Raw genomic sequence first — 6,000 nt, forward strand, 5'->3', positions numbered from 1 at the left:
ACACAAAATTTGTGTCCTAGTGCGTAGACGGTCGGATTAGACAGGTTTCACTCTATTTTAAGGAAATATCAAGTCTGCAAAATTTCAAATTTGAGTGAAAGAGCTTACTTGCAAGTATATAAGTATTATTATTAATATTATTATAATTATTTTTAGATCTACATGGATTTGACCCAGTATGGGTTATGAAGCTTTTTTTACATGCTAAAATCAGAACATTATATATACATGTAGATCAAAGATATATGAATATTATATTTTTATTTGTACTCATTGCCATTTTATATTATTTCATCTGTATACCTTTTCATCATTTGTTCTTCCAAATAAAAAATATGTTATCAAATTGCATTATTGCATTATAGTATTAGGAATTTTTCATTTATCAGCCTCTTTTATCTTTATTTTTTCCTAAATGAAGGCTTTGTTAAAAAAACAATGTTCTGTAATGCCATAATTAGATTTATGAACAATAGGGTATCATGTGGTATGAATCGAGACATTTGCCGCGTACTTGTATTTTCACCAGAATACTGTTTTCTATTATTTTCTTTAGAAGAAAAAACATGTCAGGGACAATGAGTGAATATGGATGAAGTCTAAAACACCGATATAATCATCGAAAATAAAATGTGTTATTAATTTCGTCAACCAGGATTTAAAAGAATTCGAAAAATATATATATAAGAAAAAAATGTATGTTCCAAAGTTATTCGAAATTATGACATCAACTGCACTGATCATTACGTAAAATGCCAAATCTCCTTATCTCGTTTTCAATCCACAAGTTGTACCAGATAAACTCATAGACAGGTCATCAACGAGAAAACACGACAATATAGAAAACAGATTTGAATTTTTCTTTCCTTCTGTCATGTTTCTGAGATTTTTCTCTCCAGTATCTTAAATCAAGGAGGAATTTCAGATTTATGATAAAGTGTAGAACTAATCATTTTTATTGAATATTATTCTTGTGTACAGAACTGACGTTTCACGAGCAGATTTGACACTCTTTGTTTTATCTCAATTTTAGTTTCAGCTTTATTTGAAATAAGAAAGGTTCTTGTCCAACCCAAGTAGTATTGGGTACAAATATACCTGCATGACGAAAAGTTGCAACATAACCATTCTGCAGTCTGTTAAATTTAGACAATTCATGAATATAAAACATATATATTTATATATAGGTGTGAAATTATCTCTTCCAAAGACCCGTCTGTTCTAGATTATCATTTAATAAATCATGTTAAAATAGCATATGATTTCATAAATAGACTCGTGTTGTCATTTATATTCAAAGGCTTGTTATATGTTTTGTTAAGAAATTTCTCCTCTCTGGATTAACATGAAATTTTAGTAGGAGTATTACACATCCGTTTTATCTGTAACAAATTAGGAAAAAGACATTTCTTAGTATTTAATTACTCATGTTGAATAATAAAATACACTCGAAAATGCATAGCTCAGAATTTGGTAAAAATTGCCCGGCGCCCGTGTTGATAAGCTCCCGTTGTTTTTATTCAAATTCCTGTGGCGCGTTTTACCAGAAATGAGGCGATTATCAGCAGAAAGGTTTGTAAAATCATTTATCAAGAAACCGAATATCAACCATCATAATAAATTTGTATGGTGAATTTTTATCAACGAACATTACCAAGAACCCCCTCTCTGCGGGAAGTTTGAGGAAAATGTATCTTCAAGATGAAAATTTAATCGACTTCAGGAATAATTGAAAACATTTCACCCTGGCGACTTATCTGAAATGTATCATAATAGATTATTTTGTTTAAAAAATGCCCATATCAAAATATCATAAAACTTTAACGTTGAATGGGGATTTAGAGAGAAAAAAATTCAATTACGTTTAAGGATAATAAAAAATCCGACCCCGGTTTTAACTCTTATCATCACACAGGATCTTCCTCAACGATGTTATAATCTTGCTTTCTAAGATGAAGATAATTCAGGAAGGTCTACATATAACAGAGAAGTTTTGACACAAAAATCTCTGTGGTAAATAAATATGGTGAGTACAATTTGAAAGCACTTATCACGACCGATTACGTGCGTCAGACAAGCACGAAAAAATATAGGAAATAGGACATGATGGTAAAGAGTCAATATAGAATTTAATGACAAGAGGCGTCTTTCACTCCCTGGCGGGACAGTTTTATTTTCTGTACTGGCTAATGTCAAAATCCAGTGTAAGGATTGAGACACTTTAGGGAACATTTTAATTATATATAGATGCCTGTAATGAATTTAGAATGGAAACCATGGAGAAAGAGGAACCCCTCCCGATGATAAGAAAGTTTACAAACAGCGCATGGAAAGTAATAACTAAATACACTTATGATAGTTTGTTTTTTGTAAATTTTACAAGATGATTGATAGTTTTCTCATAATATAAACTTAAGAAAAAAAATATTTATATTGAGAAATACCAAATGACAAGCAGTAAAGCAATAACGTTACTATTACATAAGCATTATAAAAAGTTATAAATACCTACCTGACAAGTTGTTGCTAGAAGACAGTGAACATGAATCAGTTTTCCTGAAATCACAAAACTACTGGCAATAAATCATTGAAGATGCGCCTAATGTCGATGTTAGACAACAAGTAACAAGCAGAAACAAATTGACAAGATTTTTATTTGGAAAGGAAAGCTTTCATACTTTCTACCCTGTCGTGAATGTTTTAAATTTGACTGCTGTCTTGCAGGGAAAGCAGCGCGAAATCTTTGCTAAATTTTCTATGTCTTTACATAGGGCTTCTACGTCTCCCTCCAGGAAACGCGTGCCTAGGGCCGATATAACACTCCAAAATGTAGCGATATGTCAAATGCACGGTGGATCCCAGGGAGAATCTTTTGCATCTCGCCAAAGTGCTGATACAGTTTACAATACAAGAAACTTTATTGAAATCGCTGATGGTCTTGGCATGTTTCATTAATTTTCCTACAGAAGAAGGAGATTTCCTCCTCCAGTGATAAAGTCATTTTGGTGAATCTCTCGTAATCCTAGTCGACTTAAAAGCCAATCAATATTGAGATGGGAATATTTCAGAGAGATCTACCTCTCTGTTTTTTGGGACTGTAATTCCGGTGATGAGTTTTCGTTCTATGTGATGTTTTACCCACTAAAAAACATCAAAGTGACCCAGAAAACGCTTCATATTTTCCTTTTGGTTTGCTTTTGGGAGACATAAATTGGCCAGAAGCTCAGTTGTTTCAAACAAATGGAAGTGCCTGATTTCTCTGATTATAATTCAAGAAATAGGCCAATACTTTACTATATTTTAATTCTAAAGGGTATATCATATTATAAGTAACAGCCCAGAAATCTCTTGATCTTTGAATAATTCCGACAAGTATTTTATGCGTGTCTTATTTGACAAAGAAATTCACTGAGTCGATGTTGTTTCCTCTTACATGTATATTGTACCACGTCTTTTCATCTCGGAAAACATCCTCTCACCCAGTACATTTATGTAAAACCAAATTAATATGTTGTAATTGAAAAGCATTGTGTTGGAGAGAGTAGAAATAATAATTAAAAAAAAATATTCAGAGTCTCTCATTTTTACTAGTAAATTTAGCTTTTTTTCACATAGTTTCAAATGTGGGTGCACAATTCAAAGGAGAAGTCTACACAGTTGATTCTCATCTTTGTAACGAATATCGTTGGAACAACAAATTTCGCAGAATGACATGACCCTGGGTTCAAACGTTCAAAGGTCAAGGTTGCTGTTATACCAATGAGTGCAGATACGTTGCAAACACCACAAGTTTTAGTCATGTTGCAGAGAATGCCGAATTTTTATTATCATTTATAAAAGCAACAGAAAAAATGAACACCATTTGTAAATGGGGCTCTTTGAATAACACCTAGTTGCAGAACCATTGTTTTAAAAATTGTTAAAAATTTCAATTCTCTCGACCATTTCTTCTTTAGCAGAAATGCAAACTTGTTTACCTCAGTAAATATCTGTCCCTACTCAACAATCACTGATAAAGAGCTCTGATACCCAATTAGAAATCTCTATCAACATGTAATGTTACACAACTTGGCAGGTCTGCGAATTGTAATTGAATTTTACGTTTGAAATGATAAGTTTGCATAAATAATGACTTTACAAGCTTCTTGTAACAGGTGCTTTTAAATAACTCCGCTTCAGGAGCAATAAAACCACACAGAACTGGAGGGCTTTCTGCTGTCTGTCTGTGTTAATACTAAGTGACATGTATAGGCTTCACAGGATTTAATACATTTCTGAACATTGTCAAAGAAAGCAAGAACAACCATTAAATAATTGATACGAAAGCATAAAACTACTGTACGAACTAGAGTCTAGGACATAAACTCATTTAAATCTGCCGCTCTAAAAAGCAACACTGATTTTCTAGCCTCTCTTAACTCTGACCGTTTATATAATATTTTAGTGATTTACTTGTACAATAGTTGTCTTTTGTTGTCATGTTTGGAAATAAGAGTTATCAAAATTATATGTCCATAACTTTGCGTATATTTCTATTGAAAAATTAAGTTTAATTTCAAATCTTATCAGGTTATGATAATTTTGAAAATTGAATCTAAGAATTTTTTTTAAAAAGTGAACTTCTGGGAATAAAATAATTAAAATGCATTTTGGTGTCCTTGTACGATAAGGTTTCTAAGCAATGCTTGAGCATGAAGACAACGGCATTTACAGAAATTCATTCGGGAATGAATACGGTTAAAAACAGGTTTCACTCGACTCGTTCTTCGAGTTTCACCTATTCGACGAAATGATTCGCATATTTTAACTAAATCACGTGGTAAAATGTATGTTTAATTACGGACCACATATTAAGTTTTAATATTTTTTAAAAATAATGATTGAATTCAGGAAACCAGTCGTATTTTTTTCTTTGGTCGTTTTTAAGTTCATTTGACACCAGGAATTGGAAGTGCTTTTTGTATGGATTCTGCCGTTTTTTTTATTGTCTTCAAGGAAATAATTTAGTTGTTCGTCACCAATCTTCATCACAGAGACATCAATATTTAATGTGTAATTGTTAGTTTCATTGATAAATATAAATGACTTGTTTCTTCTGGAACCTAATTAGAAAAAAAAAAACTATTAACGCTCATATCCGTTGATCGTAAAAATGGCCTAGATTAGAGAATAAATCTTCTGGAAAAAGTAATTACAGAAACCAAGATGTCTATTTAACATTCTATCTAAAAAACAAAACAAAAAAGAAAAAGCATTCAGGCTGATAGAGATCTCTTGTATATTTTAAACAAATGAAACATGTATAAATAATTTTGGTGCAAAAACATTATTAAACTCCAAACAGTTTTATGATGCATGCATTCTGTTTATACTTTTAAAATTGCAAGTATAATGGAAAACTGAAAATTTTGTAAAATATACTTTTTTAAAAGAAGATTTTCAAAAATTTGGTTGTGTTTCTCATTTGACTGGATAACGTTATAACATGTTTAGAATTTAATTACTACAATTTTTTCTGGTATTCGACTCCAATCAATTTAATGATACATGCATTCTGTTTGTACTTTAAAAGATATGTAAAAGAAAATTGCATGTTTTGAAAAAAAAAATACTTTTTAAAAATTACAGCGATTTTTTAACTGTCAAAAATTTGGGTGTTTCTCATTTGTATGGATATTGTTGAAACATGTTTAGATTTTAATCAATGCAATTTTCCCTTTATGAAAAAAAAATTTACCTATTCATTAAGAGTTTTTGTAATGTTTTTTGCCCAAGATTTTTGTTATGATTTTTTAAAATTAACTTTTGGGCCAAAAGACCAAAATGAAACATGCTGCATTTGCTGGAAATAAGAAAGCTAACTGTAAACAGATATTGATAATGTTGAACATATAGTGACTTCAAAAGTGTAACTATGAATGCAGTGGTTAAATTAAAAATAAGACGTCATACTGATTCGAATATATAATACCATTTTTTTCATTTATGTTTTTGAGTAAA

This window comes from Saccostrea echinata, unplaced genomic scaffold (assembly GCF_033153115.1).
Source record: "Saccostrea echinata isolate AGI-Se365-2 ecotype Australia unplaced genomic scaffold, CSIRO_AGI_Sech_v1 ptg000001l, whole genome shotgun sequence".
Classification (NCBI taxonomy): domain Eukaryota; kingdom Metazoa; phylum Mollusca; class Bivalvia; order Ostreida; family Ostreidae; genus Saccostrea; species Saccostrea echinata.